This window comes from Euprymna scolopes, chromosome 7, assembly GCF_053919585.1.
Source record: "Euprymna scolopes isolate OS-2025 chromosome 7, ASM5391958v1, whole genome shotgun sequence".
Taxonomy (NCBI): Eukaryota; Metazoa; Mollusca; class Cephalopoda; order Sepiida; family Sepiolidae; genus Euprymna; species Euprymna scolopes.
Window position 1 is genome coordinate 173,471,707 of NC_136488.1, and position 21,214 is coordinate 173,492,920.

The following is a 21,214-nucleotide window of genomic DNA, read 5'->3' on the forward strand; positions in this document are numbered from 1 at the left end:
TTTCTACTCTTCTCCCTTCATAATGACCCCGCTAATTAAGTCCCTAATAGTAGCCCCCTGCTTCAAAGTGGCACTGTGCCTTGTTTGGGGTGAAAATTGAATAAAAAAAAAAAAAAAAAGATTGAGAAGAAGATGCTGGCAGTTGTATATGGCCTAGAGAAATTTCACCGTTATACACATGGAAGAGAAGTAGTAGTTTTGACTGACCAGAAGCCGCTCGTCTCAATCAGCAAAAAGCCCCTATCAAACGCACTAAAACGGCTACAGACCTTCCTGCTATGGGCCCAGCAATACAACTACACACTACGATATAAGCCAGGAAAGATATCCCATTAGCAGATACACTGTCACGAGCACCAACAAGCAAGCTAGAGTTGGAAGAAATAATGTCAGTAAATAATCTGACAATGCAGCCGATACAAAATCACAGGCTTGCAGAGATTCGCCAAAAAACAGTTGAGGACTCCAACATGAGAGCACTGGCAGAAGTAATTGCTAAGGGGTGGCCGCATAATAAAGAAAGCTTACCCAACTCTATCAAACTGTTCTTTGATTACAGAGATGAACTCACGGTACAAGATGGGCTAATACTGCGAGGACAGAGAATAGTCATACCACATGCTATGCGGAGTGAGATGAAACAAAAAGCACATGTCGGCCACCTCGGCATAAATACATGTCTGCGAAGAGCGAGGGACCTCATATTTTGGCCAGGAATGTCTAAAGAGATTAGACAATACATCAAAGCCTGTGGGACCTGTGCAACTTATGCAGACCGCCAGCCAGCAGACGCACAGATCATAGCACCAGTGCCGGAAAGACCTTGGCAACAAGTAGCAGCAGACCTCCTATCATGGGGAGGGAACAACTATCTGATCATGGTAGACAGACATAGTAATTTCTTTGAAATTGACAAACTGGATACGCCCTCATAAGAAGCCATGATTGAATGCATGAAAGCGCATTTCGCACGCCATGGAATTCCAGAGGTATTGACATCAGACAATGGTCCTCAATTTTCATCTTACGCATTCATAAAATTTGCAAGGAAATGGCTATTCATATACGAGATGATATCGCCAGGCAACAGCCAAGCAAATGGTGCTGCCGAAGCAGCAGTAAAAATTGCCAAATGCAGTGCCACCAGTGTCTCTCCCCACTACAAAATCACTGGCCGTCACCCAAACATAGGTCTATCTACACTTCATAGAAAAGAAGTTAGAGGCGATGATCTGGGAGCATATGGCATGAAGACCAAAGCCCTGTTAAAACAGGTTCACCACAACGTCACTCTGGCCAACGATGAGGCTGGCCACAAACTTGAGAGGAATTCACACCGTCCCACTTACAAGGACTCAATACAAGTGGGCGACAGGGTCTTACTCCATCAGCCACAATCAGGAATGGCTCAACCATCTCATCTACCTTGGGTGGGAAATTTCGTCATAAAATAAAACAGTCATAAAATCAAATGATGTGATGTGCCATGTACAAAATGAAAAGGGTGATGCCTGAATCCTCCACGCACATATCAGACGCTTGGCCTCTCAACTGCTATGCAGTAGACCCTCATTTCCTCCATCATGTACCAACCACCAAGATCATACCACACAGCAGCCGTCAAATGACACAACATTAACTCATCACATACATCCTACAACATTACAGGAGGGCAATTTGAATAGAATTTCACCCCCAGCGAGAGGAGAGGATGACTCCCTGCCCACTTCAAGGACTTTGTCATGAACTAAAGACATTCCCCGAATGTAGGCTACAAATCTGATTGAAATCTGAAGAGGCCTTTGTTATATAACAGATCTCACTCAATTATCATATGATCCACTGTTAAATAAAAGTGCAATTGCATGCGCATTTTGCCGGATATTAAAATTTCTGTCACGTACACAATTTTGATTATGCCTACACACGCTATGCGAAGAACAAAAACAAAACTGCATTCTCCACAACCACGTAGTAGGCAACATACCACGTGATCAGAACCCGTGACTTACTGACCAATCACAGACATAAAAAATGAAACATTTTTTTTACCAATTCAGGCCAAAGACCGATTATAAGACTGGGTAGAATTACAATGTGGACATGTTTATTAATAGTATGTGAATGACTTATACAATGGTGTTCAAGGGAAAGTAACTGTTATGGCAAGATGAGCAATTCACCGTCGGAACTTTTTATCGAAAGAACGTTATCACCGGTCACCGGTTGTCAGAGCCTTCCCTGGGCGGGAACACTTAAAAATGTAACATGCTGTCTCTGTAAATATTCTCAATAAACTTCTCTATTTCTTTATTACTTAAGAACCTCTTTATCCATTTATTTCCCTGGTGGAATACCTTTCTTGAATATCCTTTTATTATGGCCACCCACTGCAGGATATATCAACTGGCGACGAGGATGAGATACGAACTGTAAATTCATCTAAAAAAAAAAAACATGTGGTAACCGAGAACATTCTGAAAATTGTAGTTCACAAAGTTCACTTTTAATTGAAGAAAAAGCTTCTTAGAAAGCGAAAGACTGGTGTCTGCCACAAATTTACGCAAGTAAAAAATAATTTTTATATTCTTGACGAGTTAAACTCCGTTTTTCTCTTTTTTAAACTCCCAAAGAGTTGACGTTATATAACGTGTGTGTGTGTGTGTGTGTGTGTGTGTGTGTGTGTGTGTGTGTAAATTGTGATTTTCTTCATGAGAGATATTTGTAGGTGTTTTTTGTATTTGGTTAATACAATAAAAAATGAACAATACTGAGAAATCTGTGTTTATTTAATAAAGAAAATTTTTAATAGAAGTTTACGTGTGTCTGCTGAAGTAGACGAAAAAAGAGTCTCTTGAAATTTTGTCAAGTATTATTTTAACGGTGATTTTTTTTTTCAGAACTTTCTTATGTACTGACAATTTTCTGTGAACTTGCTATTGATACATTTAAATAGAAAATGACATCGGAACAAATAGCGATGTTGACGAAAATGTTAACTGAGAGTTTAATCGCTCAACAAAAAGCCCAAATGGATTTTCAAAAACAAATGCTAATTCAACAAGAACGTTTCGAAACTCTTGTAATACAACAAACGACGGATAATCGCTTATTTTGTGAAACGATTTTGTCAGAAAAATCTAAGGAGGGTGCATCCAGATTTTTTTTGGCTGAGGGTATAACGAACTCGCTTTCAGAGTTTAAATATGACCTAGAAAAAGGTGACACTTTTCCAGCCTATTATTGTAGGTTTGAAACGATATTTACAAAACGATGCGAGAAGTGGGTGGAAGATGAAAAAATAACACTATTACTACAAAAAATGGGCACAGAAGAAAATACTAAATTCACGAATTTGATATTGCTTAAAAAACCGGAAGAGATCTCTTTTTCTGAAACGGTGAAAATTTTGTGTGTTATATTCGGTGAAAGAGATAGTCTTTTTCATACACGGTATAGGTGTTTAAATATGTCAAAAGACAAAACTGATGACATTGTCACATATGCGGGCAAAGTCAACGCCCAGTGTGAACTGTTTAATTTAAAAGATTTATCAGTGGACATGTCTAAGTGCTACATATTTGTCCAGGGACTGACAGCACCGAAGGACAAGGATTTAAGGTCAAGGATATTATCAATCATGGAGCAAGACCCGAAAATGAACTTGCAAAAAGTGACACAAGAATGTCAAAAATTGATAAATGTAAAAAGGGACACTACGAGGATAGAGGGAAAAGTCACATCCCGAGTCCAGGTAGTAAAACAGAAAACATTTCCAAAAGACAAAGGGAAAAGTTTTGAATGTTGGAGTTGTGCGGGTCCTCAGAGAACAGAAGCAATCGAGAGGATGCCAGCACCCAATAATGTTGCCCAGTTACAATCTTTTTTGGGTTTGGTTCAATATTATGCTATTTATATTCCAAACATGCATAAGTTGAGAGCACCATTGAATGATTTGTTAAAAAAAGGACAAAAGTGGATTTGGTCAAAAGAATGCCAAAATGCGTTTGAAGATATTAAGAAATGCCTGCTTTCAGATTTAGCTCTAGCACATTTTGATCCACAGAAAGAATTGATTGTTGCATCAGATGCAAGTGACTACAGAGTAGGAGCAGTTCTTCTCCATAAACTTGAAGATGGATCAACAAAGCCAATAGCCCATGCATCCAGATCACTTTTGCCAGCTGAAAGAAACTATTCTCAAATTGAAAAAGAAAGCTTGGCGATTATTTATGCCATTAAAAAATTCCATAGATTTATTCATGGAAGGATGTTTACTTTGCAAACCGACCACAAACCCTTATTGACTATTTTTGGCTCTAAAAAAGGCATACCTACGCACACTGCGAACAGACTCCAACGATTGAGCATAATTCTACTAAATTATAACTTTAAAATGGAGTACATTTCATCCAAAAATATCAGACATGCAGATGGACTGTCCAGGCTCATCTAAAAGTGTACTGAACCTTTGGAAGACACAGTAATAGCTGCATTGACAGAGGAAAAATAACTCTCCGGATTACTGTGCAACACAATCAGACAGTTACCAGTGACTCTAGATCAAATAAATAAGGCAGCAGAAAAGGATGATTATATTGTGAAAATGAAAAGGTTGGTGCAACTAAATGGAAAATCAAAGAAAGACCCTAAAATTTTTCCATTTTCCTTTTGTGCTCAAACCTTGATGTACACAGACAGAGTCGTCATACCGACTACGCTTCAGAGAAGAATTTTAAAAGAATTTCATAGTGGTCATCCAGGCATGTCGAGAATGAAAGCTTTAATGCGTGGATATATGTATTGGCCTAGGATGAACCAGGACATTGAAAGACTCGTAAGAGAGTGTCATGGGTGTCAGCTAGCAGCAAAGGCACCACCTGTGCAGATACAACCGTGGCCAAAGACTGATACACCGTGGGCTCGGTTACATATCGATTATGCAGGTCCTTTAAATGGACATTATTTCTTAGTGGTCGTCGACAGTTTCACAAAATGGCCAGAAGTGTTTAAATACAAACACCCTACTTCGATGAGTACAATAGATGCACTAAGAGTTCTCTTCAGTCGTTTTGGAGTGCCTAAAACTATTGTCAGCGACAACGGCACCCAATTTACCAGCAAAGAATTTGAAGAATTCTGCAAGGCTCTAGCTATTGAACATTTAACAACGGCAATCTACCACCGAAGGTCAAATGGCCTAGCAGAGAGGTTCGTCGATACATTCAAAAGAGCCTTGAAGAAAAATCAAGACATGGAAACTGACGAGAAGAGTCTTGAACAATTTTTATCGGTGTACAGGATAACTCCGAACCCAAACACTGATAACGGTTCGTCACCAGCTGAACTGATGTTTGCACGGAAAATCAGATATGTATTTGACAGAATTTTACTAAGTGCAACCAGAGTAACAACAACAAAAGAAAATTTTCCAACAAGGTTTTACAAACCTGGTGACAGAATATTCTTCGTGAATTACAGGAGTGGAAAAAATTTTGGGGAGGAGGGGATTATCATGAAAAGAATCGGACACATGCTATATTCTGTAAGAAGTAATAAATTCGACTGTCGCAGGCATATAAATCAGCTAAGACCTCGACACACTGATGGCTACAAACAGGCAGAAGAAAATGACCTGCCCCTAGAGGTTTTGTATGATTCTTTTAATATTCCACAACCCTTAACAGAACTTACTCCAGATTGTTAACGAGTATATCCCCCCCCCCCCTCTCTGGCTTTCTTACTCTTTCTATTTTCTCTCTCTGTGTCTCTATAAGAGAATAGAGAAGGAGAGAGAGAGAGAGAGAGAGAGGTGAGTAAACGTGGAGGTAGACACGTTTACCAGAACCAAAGGTCAGCTGACCAAATTACGTATGTGTGACATGGTTGGCTAGATCTGAGAGATTTGATTTGAGCTTTGAAGAAGACGGACGTTTTCCGTGGTCTCCCCCTCTTAACTGGGGAGGGGGGACATGAACGCTGACGTGTGTGAAGAAGAACCACACAAGCAGATTTCACTTTACACCTGCTGCAGGGCCTCTGGGGAAAGTGAAATAAAATCCATAGAACGCATTCATCGTCTTGGAGTGATAAATCTTCGTCAAACAGGTATCAAGTCTCCCTCCAGGATGAGAAATTTCCAGATGGTTCAACAGCGAGAATAAACAGAGGTAGGTTCAGAAATTACATGTCACACACACGATTCCCTTTATGATAATCAAACACACAACCATTTATATTAGAGACAATCATACACACACGGAATCTTTGATGTTATACAGTGTATACACCCAAACGTAAAAAGTGCCCCTAAATGAAGAACTCTATATAACATATTCAAATGTAACGAACGCTCAATTTGGTACCCCTCAAGGATAACTTCGATGATTGAATATATAACACAGATTTGAGAGTTCCAGCTTCTCCACCAACTCCACCCACTCAAACGATATTGAGGAGAAAAAGTACAAGGGTGAAAAGAAAAGTTAACCGGCTGAGCCCCAAGCCAAAAAGCAAACGATATTAAGGCAAATTCTCTTGGGAGAAATTGTCTTAGGGTGAGGTGTTATGGCGAGATGAGCAATTCACCGCCAGAACTTTTTATCGAAATAACGTTGTCACCGGTTACCGGTTGTCAGAGCTTTCCCTGGGCGGGAACACTTAAAAACGTAACATGCTGTCTCTGTAAATATTCTCAATAAACTTCTCTATTTCTTTATTACTTCAGAACCTCTTTATCCATTTATTTCCCTGGTGGAATACCTTTCTTGAATATCCTTTTATTACGGCCACCTACCGCAGGATATATCAGTAACTTGATTTATTGAAGATGGACAAAAATCGGAGGCCTGCAATATAAATGCTGGAGTCCCGCAGGGGTCAATCCTGGGCCCAACTCTCTTCCTGATCTACATCAATGACCTCCCTAAACACATACTTAAATCATTCGTTGACATTTATGCTGATGACACGACCATCTACAGCAACACATCAAAGGCTGTAAATGACAAAGTTCTCTCTGATTCTCTCTCCTCTGATCTCGAGCGCGTGGTTCAGTGGGGGAAGACGTGGCTGGTTACCTTTAATGCATCCAAAACCAAACTCCTATCCTTACATCATCAACGCTCTGATCCCCATCTGGCATCAATTGTGATGGATGGCTCTCGTCTGGGTAAGGCCCCGTGTTTTGACAAGCTTCTGGGTTTGACCTTTACCCCTGATCTGAAATGGAACACATACATCAAGTCTGTTGCCAAGGTCGCTGGAAAGATGGTGGGATCCTTCTACCGCTCCAGAAGATATCTCACTACTGATGCAATTCTCTATCTATATAAAAGCCAAGTACGTCCAAGGATGGAATACTGCTGCCATATCTGGGCAGGAGCTGCTAAAAACAGCCTATCTTGCCTTGACAGAGTACAAAATAGACTTCGTGGCTTAGTGGGGGATGCCCTTTTCTCTACCCTGCAACCTCTCTCCCACAGAAGAGACGTTGCGAGCCTATCCTTGTTTTATCGTTATTTCCATGGCAGGTGCTCGTTGAAACTCCATCTGGTCCCCCCTCGCCAATCTTTCACGAAAAACACCCGTCTAGCTGAATCCACTGTGAAAAATTTCCCCCACTCTATATCTGTGCCTAAATCAAACCGTGGATTCCATGAACAAAGCTTCTTTCTTAGAACTGCACGCCTGTGGAACTCTGTTCCGTCTGCCTGCTTCCCACCGGACTACAACGTGGATGTCTTCAAGTCCAATGTTAACAAATTCCTAATGAACCGCCCCCTTAAGTAAACACTTCATCAAATCTCCACACTAACATAATGTACTTGCAATAACCCTTATCCCTGAGTGATTTCCGGGCCTTGATAAGTGGTGATCACTGTGTAAAAAAAAAAAAAAAAAAAGTTATTTTTCTGTTAGACTCTCCTTCGACAATGAGGCAGTCTTACCGTCCTTGGGGATCATCGTGGCATCATCGTAACTGACACTAACATACTGTGAATACACTACCATTGTTTCCCAAATGAATGGTGTACCCCAATAGTCGCCATTCAAAAAGCTAACAATAAAGTTAAGTTATGCATCAATTTTACTAATCTAAATGAAAGCGTGAAATGGGAGAAATTTCCTTTACCCACCACAGACCAATTACTGTCTTAGCTCGACGGAGCCACAGTATTTAGAAAACTTGACTGCAACAATAGATTCTATCAAATTGTCCTATATGAAAAATCGCAGGTTCTAACCACATTCATAACACCTTATGGGAGATACTGTTTCAAATGACTTCCACTCGGGATAAGTTCTGGACCAGAAATCTTTCATAGGGAGATGACACACATTTTGTCCGGGATACCAAGTATCATCTGTTATATAGATGATGTCTTAATAAGTGGAAGAAACTAGCAGGAGCAGAACAAGCGACTAAAAGCAGTACTGCAGAAAATGAAGGCTGCAGGAGCCACACTCTATGATAAATGTGTATTTTCTGTAAGAAGCATAAAGTTTCTTGGCCACATCATATCAAATGAAGAAATCCAAATAGATCCTGAAAAAGTAGCAGCAATTATGGACTTGCCCAGACCAAAGAATGTGTCTGATTTACGACGCTTACTGGGCATAGCAAACCAGGTTGGAGAATTTGCTAGGAATCTAGCTGAAACCACTAAACCACTCCGGGAGCTTCTTAGAAAAGAGTCAGAATGGAACTGGGATGAGCCTCAGAAGGCAGCATTCCAGACCCTGAAGGAGCAACTAAGTTCCACACCAGTACTGACTCATTACAATTCTAACAAGCCGATAAGAATATCAGCAGATTCATTGAGCTATGGCCTAGGTGGAGTACTACTTCAGAAACAAGAAAATGACTGGAGACCATATTTTATGCTTCACGAGACGGTATTTTATGCGTCACGATCTCTGACAGATGTGACAGGCCTCCCATGCTCAGGTCAGCAACTGACCTCTAACCTCATCGGAAACTGTGGCTCATGATCATCTTCTACCAGGAGATCTCCATAAAAATTGTTCGGGGTCTCAGCTCTGTGTTGATTTCTGCTGAAAAGCAAAATAAAGCTTTGCATGCGTGCCGGAAAAGAAAGACAGAGTCAGACTTTCTAACTATGAAAAGTTAATTTCACAAAAGTTACAGGATTTTACATATGTACATCGTCAGTTCACTAAAACATTTTAAGTCTCACAAAATCTTATTCTTCGTCCACTGGATGGTGCCAGGGAGGTCTTGGGTGGTCTGGGAGCGGGTGTCTTTCTCAAGAATTGGCTTCAATCTGACCAAACAGTCTGGGCACTTGCTTAAATATTAAAGGGCGGGGTGGGTTTGGTGATTTGCCAGACTAACCAAAATTCAACCCGTCAAGAGGGGAATCCCCAGCCATTTTACGTATCCGCAATTCCACAAATCGCCCATAGTTCTGAAATCTAAGACCAAGTCCCAACTGTGCATTCACATGACCCCAAGGGGTCAAATTCTGTCAATTTTCTCTACTCAGAAACCCAGAACGTCTGAGTCTAGTTCTCAGGCCAACAAGTACAAATCTCATTTCTACATTATTCTGACGTTAACTGTCATTGGGTTTTTTAAACAATAAAATTTATGTCTGTTTTTCTTCAAGTACAATGCTCATCCCTTTTGATAGGTCACCTGCTGCTGTCCAAGATTCAATTAACATTCAACAGGCAATCTCAGCATATTTACCGGCTGTTGTATTATTTACATGTGCTGATGATTAGTGATTAACGAGAACGCTGAGAGACTGGAATGAAACGCGTTTATTTTCTAGTCTTACAAACCGGAACTGCTTGGCGGTGAGCCCGAAACTGGAAGTAGGGTTATGGGAGAGGAGTGGGAGGAAGACTGGATGGGGGTATTACTATTGGTTCTACAACATCTCCCTTTCTATTGAAGGAGAAGTATATTGGGTTGTGATGGTCTGGGGACGGTTTGTGGGGAGGGGGTAATAGATCGTTTGTTATGTGTCACAGGTTGAGTCTCTGTATAGGTTTGCTCGGCCTGCTTGATCTGCGTGGTTTGGCAGGCGTCGATGGAACTGATGGATGTGTCCTTGGGATGGTTGATAGGTGACCATCGGTTTGCCTTGGGTTTTGTGCTGGAATAGCGTTGTGAAGATAAGGAACTCTGTGTGTTCTGCAACAAGTTTTCAGTTGGTGCTGACACTTCATATTGGCTGCCTTGCCCTTTGTTGGCCTTAAAGACTGTCTGTTTCTACGATGTATTACACCACTTGCAAGTTTCACCTGGTATGACCTTGGCTCATCAGAAATCTGTACAATCTTTCCGGGTTCCCAGAGTCTGGTTCTTTTGTCTTGAACATAAACCTGTTGACCGGTCTGTAACTCTGTGTGTTGGTGGCTATTCTTTCGGTCGTACCATTTTTTTGTTTCTTCTTTGTTTTTCTCAAGCTCTACCTTTGTTTGTTCATCTCCTAGTTGTTGTTTCGATATCAGTGGGGTCCTCATGGGTCTCCCATTCAATAACTCTGCTGGGGATTTGATTTGGGCTGATAGCGGTGTGGCCCTGTAAGCCATCATTGCTAAGTGGTTGTCTGTGTTTGTCTCTCGAGCTTTCAACAATAGCTTTTTACAGATACCCACCATCCTCTCTGTGAATCCATTTGATCGGGGGTGGTGTGGTGACGAGGTAGTGTGCTTGAAGTTGTAGGATTTGGCAAAATCTGCAAACTCTGTACTGGAATACTATGGCCCATTGTCACTGTATACCACCTCTGGGACACCACGTTCTTCAAACAGGAGTTTCATTTGTCGAATTATTGCGGCTGATGTGGTGGAGTGGAGACGCCGTATGAATGGGCTGCGGCTGTAATGGTCTCCCATTAGTAAGAATTCCTTATCTTCCATAGCAAAGATGTCTGTAGTGATATACTGCCATGGGTAAGAAGGGGTTTCATGCTGGTGTAGTGTTTCTGATGGGATACTGGGTTGGTACTTCTGACATGTAGAACAGTCTCTAATTAGTTCTTCTACGTCCTTGTTGATACCGACCCAGAAAACTGCTGTTCGAGCCAGTAAACGTGTTTTCTCTATCCCTTGGTGGGACGAATGTAGTTGTTGTAGGATGTCTGATTGAAGTGAGAGAGGTATAATTATTTTATTGCCTTTAAGGAGTATCCCATCCTGGAGTCCAATTTCGTCCCTATAGTTCCAGAAAGCTTGTATATGAGGGTGGCAGTTGGATCTATTTGCTGGCCATCCCGACGTAATGGTATTGGTGAGCTCTTGTAGTACTGGGTCCTTGAATGTTTCTGCCTTGATATCTTGCAGGCGAGTTGGAGATGCATTGAGGTGTGCGTTAAGTAGATGTATGTTGATGTCTACATCTCTGATTGGTTCCCCTGGTCTTGGTGATACCCTGGACATGCAGTCGGCTATTGGGATAGACTTTCCTGGATTGTATTTAACTGTGAAGTCATAGCCCTGGATTTTGAGTAACATTCTTGCTAGCCTTGGTGGTGCATTAGCCAGATTCTTTAAGGCTATTGATTCTAGTGATTTGTGGTCTGTTTGTATTGTCACTGCTTGGCCCCATACATAGTGATGAAATTTCTCCAATCCAAAGACCACTGCTAGCATTTCACGTTCTATGTTGGAGTATCTTGTTTCTAGCCCTGACAGGGTTTTGCTTGCTAGAGCGACTGGCATTCCATTTTGAATGAGGGCTGCGCCCAGTCCAGCTGATGATGCGTTTACTTGTATACTGATTGGCGCTTTTGGGTCAAAATATTTGAGCACAATTGCTTTTCCTATTTCCTCTTTTATGTTGTTGAATGCCATCTGTTCCTGTTCTGTCCAGATGAACTGCGTTTTTGTCGACAGAAGGTCTCGGAGCGGCTTGGTCAGCATTGGCAGATGTGGTGAAAATTTGTTCAAGTAATTTGCTAGCTCAAGAAAGCTTGTTAGTTGTTTTTCATCTTTTGGTGGTTTCATCTGAACGATCGCTTCTATCTTCTTTGGGTCTGGTTTCACTCCATCCCTTGATATGACATGTCCAAAAAAAGAAATTTCTTGTGCGCGGATCACTAATTTGTCTGGGTTGAACTTGCAGTTCTTAGACCGAGCTCTTTCTAGTAGTTCCTTGAGCGCTTTGTCATGATCGCTGCCATCCTCCTCAAATCCGACAATAACAGTGTCATCTGATATTGAAAGAACATTCTTGATGTCTCCAAAGGCATCAAACATAGCTCGCTGAAGACTGGATGGGGGTATTACTATTGGTTCTACAACACCGGCCTTCCTCAGGGTAGGGGGATCTCAATCTCCTCAATGGGGAGCAACATCGCTCTCTCAAATGGTCACGTTACACAGAAACAGAGCAGAGATATGCACAGATCGAGAAGGAGGCACTGGCAATCACTTGGTGTTGCAAAAAAATTTGTAAATTACTTGGTTGAAATGCCAAAATTCACAATCGAAACAGACCACAAACCACTGTTGACACTGTTGAAGTTGAAGCGACTCGATGAATTGACTCCAAGCATTCCACACTTCCTGACAAAGTCTGCAGTCAGGTAATTAAATATTATGAGATAGATCACTGGCCCAAAAGAGCAAGGCAGAACCCCGAACTAAAACAGTAATGGTTTGTCAACCAGGAATTAACTGTTTACCAGGGACTTCTAATGTATCAGAGCCGACTTGTCATTCCTAACGAATTTCAAAAAGACATACTATAGCGTCTACACAAGGGACACCAAGATATTATCAAATGCCGAGCACTAGATCACGAAAGTGTGTGGTGGCCTGGCCTCTCTAAACAAATTGCAGAAAAAGTCGGGAATTGTGGTATCTGTGAAAAAGAAAGAAAATATCCACCAGAACCACTACAACCCACTAAACTACCTGCATATCCATGGCAGAAGATAGGAATGGATCTGTTCGAATTCATGGGACACCGATATCTTTTGATTGTTGATTATTTTTGCAGGTGGATTTTAATAGTTCATGTTTATTCAAGAACTTTTCAAACGTTTTTAACTTTCTGCACCTCACAAGTAGCTCCCATCAGCCGCAAGGAAAGATTCAATTAACATTCAACAGGCAATCTCAGCATATTTACCGGCTGTTGTATTATTTACATGTGCTGATGATTAGTGATTAACTAGAACGCTGAGAGACTGGAATGAAACGCGTTTATTTTCTAGTCTTACAAACCGGAACTGCTTGGCGGTGAGCCCGAAACTGGAAGTAGGGTTATGGGAGAGGAGTGGGAGGAAGACTGGATGGGGGTATTACTATTGGTTCTACAACATCTCCCTTTCTATTGAAGGAGAAGTATATTGGGTTGTGATGGTCTGGGGACGGTTTGTGGGGAGGGGGTAATAGATCGTTTGTTATGTGTCACAGGTCGAGTCTCCGTATAGGTTTGCTCGGCCTGCTTGATCTGCGTGGTTTGGCAGGCGTCGATGGAACTGATGGATGTGTCCTTGGGATGGTTGATAGGTGACCATCGGTTTGCCTTGGGTTTTGTGCTGGAATAGCGTTGTGAAGATAAGGAACTCTGTGTGTTCTGCAACAAGTTTTCAGTTGGTGCTGACACTTCATATTGGCTGCCTTGCCCTTTGTTGGTCTTAAAGACTGTCTGTTTCTACGATGTATTACACCACTTGCAAGTTTCACCTGGTATGACCTTGGCTCATCAGAAATCTGTACAATCTTTCCGGGTTCCCAGAGTCTGGTTCTTTTGTCTTGAACATAAACCTTTTTTTTTTTTACAGCAATGCAAATCCATTTAATAATCCACCAAATTTTTAGAATTAAAATAAAACCTTAATTTCACTCATAGAGAGGAGGCACAGAATTCTCATTTTGCCTATTAATGGTAAAATATTTTATGAAAACTTTCATGTAACATATTGTACACTAACGACGAACCGAAACAATTTGGCTTTGTTTTAAAATCAAAATAAATCTTTTGTTGTCTTACAATTTGCAATGAATTATAAGGAAAGCATTTGAGAAAAATATGCACAAAAATTATCTGGGGTTTTAAAAATTTTCAAAAAAAATAAAACAGCAAATCTCTAATTAAATATTTATACATTTTAATAGAATCGGAATCAGAATTGAGAATCATATTAGAGTTAGAAATTTAGAATGGAATCAGTAATTGTATTGGAATCGGGAAAAATTTTGGAATTGTCCCATCACTAAAAAATATATAAAAATATGTAAACTTTTTTTTTTAGTAAAAATAGAATTTTATTTACTTTTTTATTTAGAATTAAATCCTTCTTAAATAAGAAAAGAATCCAGGTTGTCCTCGATGCTTATACATCTAAACAATATGATATAAATGCAGGTATACCTCAGGGGTCGATCCTTGGACTTCTGTTATTCCTGATATTCATAAATGACCTCCCTGATAAAATAGTCTCTGAGAGGGGTATATTTGCTGATGACAAATCGCTCTATAACAAGGGGAAATTGAATTAACACATATCCAAGCCAATAGCGGAAACTTTAGTGGAAGATCTCCAGTCTGTAGTGGAATGCGGTCAAAAATAGATGATAATGTTCAATACTGCGAAGACTAAACTTTCCTTTAATAATTACAAGAACTTTCTCAGCCATCAATAGCTATTGCTAAAGATACATTACCTGAAAGTACTTCTTTCAAACTCCTCGGCTTAACGTTCACAGAGAATATGAGTTGGAACAGATACATTGTGAACATTGTCAAGACTGCTGCAAAGAAGGTTGGCTTAGATATTTACTTATGCCTGCCAGTATCCTGTACCTCTACAAGACCACCATTCGCCTATGTATGGAGTATTGTATCACTCCTAGACAGGGTTCAAAAGAGAGTCGCCAACCTGATAGGTTCTGAACTGTTATCTAAGTTTCAACCTCTGTCCTACCAACGAAATGTTGCATCCCTCTGCCTGTTCTACAAGTATTTTAATGGTAGATGCTTTGACAGACTACAAGCCCTTGTGTCCCCTCGACGTAAATACTCTTGACAAACCTGTCAAGCAGCAAATTCATACCCCTACACAGTAGAGATTCCTAGATGTAAGAAAGCCTTCTACTCTAATAGTTTCTTCCCCAGAACTGCTAGACTTTGGAATTCCCTTCCGGGTTCCTGCTTTCCCATCTGTACTGATATGCAGAAGTTCAAGTGTAAAGTGAACAGACATCTTGCTGTTCAACTCCCTACATAGTATGCCTGCAACCTATGCCCCTTATAATAGCCCTCTACATCAAAGTGGCACTGTGCGTTGTTTGGGGTGAAAATGTTAAAAAAAGAGAGAAAAAAAAAACAGTAGTGATTTTAAAGATATTTTCATTAGTTCAATCAAGTTATTTCCCTTGTTTATAGCCTATTTTTACTTTGTTTAATAAAGAAAATGTCGATGATTTTAAAGATATTTACATTAGTTTCATTTAGCTATTTCCCTTGATTCTAGCCTATTTTTACATTGTTTAATAGAGAAAACAGCGGGGATTTTAAAGATATTTACATTAGTTTCATTTAATTATTTACTTTGATTCTAGTCTATTTTTACCTTGTTTAATAAAGAAACATCGGTAATTTTAAAGATATTTTCATTAGTTCCATCAAGTTATTTCCCCTGTTTATAGTCTTTTTTTACTATGTTGGTGATATTTACATTAGTTTCATCTATGTTATTTCCCTTGATTCTAACCTATTTTTACCTTGTTTAATAGAAACATAACGGTGATTTTAAAGATATTTTCATTTGTTTCATTTAGTTATTTCCTTGGATTCTAGTCTGTTTTTATTTTGTTTAACAGAGAAAACAGCGGTGATTTTAAAGATCTTTTCATTAGTTGCCTCTGGTTATTTCCTTTGATTCTAGTCTGTTTTTACCTGGTTTAATTGCGAAGACAGTCTTAATTTTAAAGATATGTTTATTAGTTTCGTGAAGTTATTTCCCTTGATTCTAGTTTATTTTATTTTTTACCTTGTTTAATAGTTCTCTATTAAACGGTAATTTTTAAATATATTTATATTATCAAGTTATTTTCCTTAATTCAAGTCTATTTTTATTTTGTTATATAGAGAAAAAGGCGGTGATCTTAAAAATATTTACATTAGTTTTATTTACTTATTTATCCTGTTATAGTATCCTTGCAAATTTGGTTTCTACGTCAAAGTAACAATAACAGATATGTTGAGATTGGTTTTAATTTTACCTCCATAATAAAGCTTATTATTTTCTGACTCTATTGTTTCTTCAAATAAAATTTTATTTCGTTTTTGCTTTAAGTAAAAACATTTTCAAATTTATAATCTTATTTGGTCAGTGGCAATGACATTTTCTGTTAGTGGCTGTTATAATTTTCTTTTATTTGCATATCTCCTCTCACAGGATATGTTTTGTCGATGGCAGATTTCAGTGTAAGTTTATTTATCCAGTTTTCCTATTATGAACAAGAGTAGCCATTTCAATAGCTAAAGTTTTTTCGTGCCTTAGAGAGCAGATGAACTATATTTTATCCATTGATTTAACTCTTCATTGAATTAACTCTCAATTGAATATTGCCGATATTTTTACATGGTAATTGGATTATGCTCACTTGCATTGTCTCATGGCTAAACGAACTTTCCATAAAAATCATGGTCTTTTACAACAAGTGCTCACGCAGCCACACATACAGTAACATGCTCACCGAGAAATTTGACAGATAATCTGTCAGGAACTTTTATTGCATCTATTATTCCCAGGAAGGCAAACCCACACAGGGTTTTCAACATTATTAAGACCTAAATTAACAACCACCATTGCAATTAACAATTCTGTATGTCAGCATTTCACCGCCAAGTATAACTTATCGACTGTAAAATCTTAGGTGTTTTTCTTATTGTTTCTTCAAATAACATTCATTTATTTATTGCTTTAAGTGAAAATCATTTTCAACTTAATAACCTTATTTGGTACTATTAAACATTGTGCTGACAGAAAAGAACTCTCTAACTTCTTCTAACTTCCGTTTCTACTCTCCAGAAGTGAGTTACTTCCCTTAAGTTTTTCTTTCTTTTCTCTTCCTTTCCTCGAAGTAACAGGTCTTGTTCCCAGGTCTGTTCTAAGTAAAATAAAGCTTCATTAAGTTTACTCCATATCGAAGTTTTTCATTACAATTTATTTTACTTAGAACAACTAAAACACAAACAATGGAGAAGTTCCTGAAACCCAGACGGCTGGATTTGGATCCCACAAAAATGGACGCTGCTGACACCTGGATACACTGGAAGTGGTCGTTCATGATATTCCTAGAAGCGGTTAATGGTTCACCACTCACAGACGAGTCGAAATTAAACCTGTTGATCAACTTGGTGTCTCCGACAATATATAAATATATCTCGGACATCAACGACTATCAGACAGCCATGAACACCCTCGAGGAGGTTTTTGTTCAACCCAATTTCTGTCGGCATTTATTGGCTACTCATCGTCAATGGTGGACCAGTATCTAAAGTCATTGAAAGAACTTGCCAAGGACTGTGAATTCCAGGCCGTGATGACCATACAGGCGAGGGACGAAGACATAAGGGACACGTTCATAAATGGGATTTCATCATCCCACATAAGACAAAGACTTTTAGAAAACAAGAGACTCGACTTACACACGGTGTATGACCAAGTGCTCATGTTGGAGTCCGCTCAAAAACAGCTATCTACTTATGCCCAGTCAGACTCTTTGACTGCTTCCATATCTGCTGCTAAAAACGAAGAGGACAAGAACGACCAGATTGAGCATGAGGAGCAACCCACAGCAGCGGCACTCCCGGGGCAGAAATGCTTCTTCTGTGAAAAACCAGAGCATAACAGGGCGAGTTGTGCCGCCAGAAACTCGATATGCAAAAACTGCAAGAAGAAGGGGCATATCGCACGTGTCTGTAGATCTCCAACGGCGGCTGCTACGAATTATGGTGAGTCTCTTCTTGCTTCTTCGGTTCCTTGTTTTAATTCCTCAAAAAGTTTATCTCATTCGTCCTTATGGGGAAAAATCAGAGGTGAACCTATGAGTATACTCGTCGATACCAGGAGCTCCGAAAATTTCATCCACCCTGATAAAGTTAAGAAGCTCGGGTTAGCAGTCTTGCCAAGTTCGGAGAGAATCTTAATGGCTTTCTCATTGTGTTGTATCTCTCAGTCTGAAAGGAAGGGTGTACAATAATATCAAACTGTCGATTATGGCAGACTTATGCAGTGACATTATTCTCGGGCATAAATTTTTAAACCGACATTCGTCAGTAGAAATATCTTTCAGAGGACCCCTACCCCCTCTCTCTGTCTTTGGGTTAACCGCCATTAAAAATGTTCCTTATACCTCTCTCTTTACAAACCTAACCGCCGACTGTCGCCCAATAGCCATTAAATCCCGGAGATATACCCTACCTGATGCCGAATTTATTAAATTAGAAATAATTCGTATGCTAAAGGAAGGTATTATAGAACTCTCTCAATCTCCATGGCGAGCTCAAACTCTTGTAGTGTCTCCTGAGAATCACAAGAAGAGGCTTGTTGTGGATTACTCCCAAATGATAAATCGTTTCACTCTCCTGGACGCTTATCCTCTTCCTCGAATGGAGGATATGGTAAATGAGATTGCCACTTACCAAGTGTTTAGCACTCTTGATTTAACCAGTGCCTATCATCAAGTTGCCATCAAACCGGAAGAACGAAAGTATACCGCTTTCGAAGCTTCTGGATTGCTCTACCAGTGTCGTCGGATTCCGTTCGGAGTAAGCAATGGAGTAGCCAGTTTCCAACGAGTCATCGATGATATAATCAAATGAGAGGACCTCCGAGGAACCTTCTCCTACATCGACAATGTTACAGTTTGTGGAGAAAATCAGGCTGAGCATGATACCAACTTACAAAGCTTTATGAAGGCAGTGGCGAAGTATGGACTAACCCTGAACGAAAACAAGTGTCACTACTCTCTTGCTTCTGTAGACCTGCTTGGGTACACTATAAGAAAAGGTTCAGTAAAACCAGACTCTGACTGGCTCACAGGTTTGATGGACTTGCCTGTTCCTCCAGACCTTCCTTCTCTTCGTCGAGCGATGGGAATGTTTTCTCATTATTCAAAATGGATATCCAACTTCTCTGAGAAATTGCACCCCCTTACCAAACCTTACCGTACCGCGACCAAATAACCTACAACACAAGGATCTACCACTTCCACCTCCGCCTCCATCCACACCAAGCCAAATTCCCGATCACCCATTGAGTCGACTCCCCACACTTTCGTCAGGGGGGCATTACAGCACAAATGACTGCAGTTCCAGAGGTGGTGCGGAAAGTCAAAATCTAACAAAGCGATTAACACGCGGACGACTCCCAGCACACTTCCAAGACTTCATTATGTGCCACCAGACAAAGTAAAAAACATGCACACACAGGCGGGTGACGACCACATGGCAACAGTCTCGAATTATGATAAAATCTAAGGGGGCTGTTACAAGATGAGATCTTGCCCTGATGCGAGAAACGGAAGTTTTTGTCATCTCGAGTGCAGAGAAAAGAGGATTTTGAACATCTGCGGGGTAGTCTGGGCAGAAGTTCTGGGATAAAAAGAAAAAAAAAAAGAAGGAAAATAAAGGGCAACACGTGGCCGACCGGAAAATCGCAGCCGCTACGGGATTTTCTATACACAAGTGAACGGCATTTATTTGTGTGCTTTGTGTTTATTCGATAGCTGCTGTATCATGCGACATCTCCACAATGTCACAATCAGACAAGCCGAGCCGATGCCCCGCGTCACGGAACAATCATGTCTTAACAGACGAACCGTTTCTAAACCCTGCTCTTGCCTCTAGACGACCCTTACAACTTAACTTTATTGTGACTATCATTGATGCCGTGAAAGGATTCAACAATACTTCATCCGATTTGTGGTAAATAAATATAATTCAATTTACTCAGTTGTCATATTCTTGTTTTTGCAACCATATGCATTTCTCGCCCACAATATATAGAATATAACAGTATCGCCCAATAGTTTGCATAAAAAAAAACAGATGATGATGATGTGCTTAGCTAATCAGATTGCAACAGACAACAACTTTCATTTGAGAATTTTGTAAATTGTAAATTGCAATAAGCTAATTAATTAAAGCAATAATTATGTCAACATTTAAAGACGAACGACTCAGTCTCTTGAAAGACTAAGTAAAATGTAAATACTGTCTTTTTTCTTTTTCTCTCAAACTCCTTATCTCAAATCAAAAATGTAAAATAAAACTTGTTTTACCCTCGCCCTAACATAACATCAAAATAACCCTAATCTATCTCAAACCTAACACTAACCTACCCTAATACCAACAGTCCTGGGTTAAAAACTAATATTACAAAAAAGATTATTGAAACAAACTGAAAATAAATTAAATAATCCTTAACTTTATCATGAGAAAATTCTTATAAAAAATTATACCAGTTGAGTCACGATATTTTCTTCATCAAAAGAAAATATTTTTTATAAAATGTTTCATATGGAGACTGCTTTTTCTAGCTTAAATTCTTAATAATCTTTACCTGTTTGAATAGTGTTGCATCTTTTTAATTTTGAGGTACAGAACGTTTCTATTCAGCATCTTTCAGCTGTTTACATAAACAACTGAAAGAATCCAAAGAAACATGGTTTTAGTATGAGTCACTAACTGTATAAGTACCTTTCAAATATTTATAGATTAATTAGTGTAACCAAGAGCAATGGAAGAGAATGGCAGGATTTGTTACATGCATTGCAATGCATTAGCTGAACAGTGTTACTAACAAAATGGGATTATTATAATTGTTTTTTGAAGAACAGCAATAAAGTATTTGAGCTTTCTAGATATATTTTAAAAAATGTATTTCTTTTGTAAACTATAAAAATTGTGTAAATTATAAAAGACACTTATTACACTTTGGATATAATATGGAAGATGCTGTCTACATTTTGTCCAACATAAAAAGGAATTCATTTATTTTATTAATGATTAAGTATTGCAAAAATTGTCTTATATTATATTTTTTATTTGGTCTAGGATGCATTTGTGGAGTTAATAAAATCGTGCATAACACTTAATAATATAAATTTTGCTTTTATGTTCATAATTTTTAATAATTATATTTGCAATAAACATATAAAATGAATCTTTTTGGAAATTTATGATTTAATTGTTTTTAATTTTGCAGAAGATCCG

At 39.3% G+C, this 21,214-nt stretch overlaps 1 long non-coding RNA gene across 1 annotated transcript in view; it reads left to right on the top strand.

Moving 5' to 3' along the window:
- Window positions 1-21,214, top strand: part of LOC145280260 (uncharacterized) — a 53,304-nt gene that overhangs the window by 31,092 nt on the left and 998 nt on the right. Inside the window, exon 3 of the long non-coding RNA XR_013868595.1 lies at window positions 21,207-21,214. This exon is cut by the window's right edge and continues 998 nt beyond it. This is a non-coding gene — a long non-coding RNA (uncharacterized LOC145280260). The remainder of the gene's footprint in view (window positions 1-21,206) is intronic.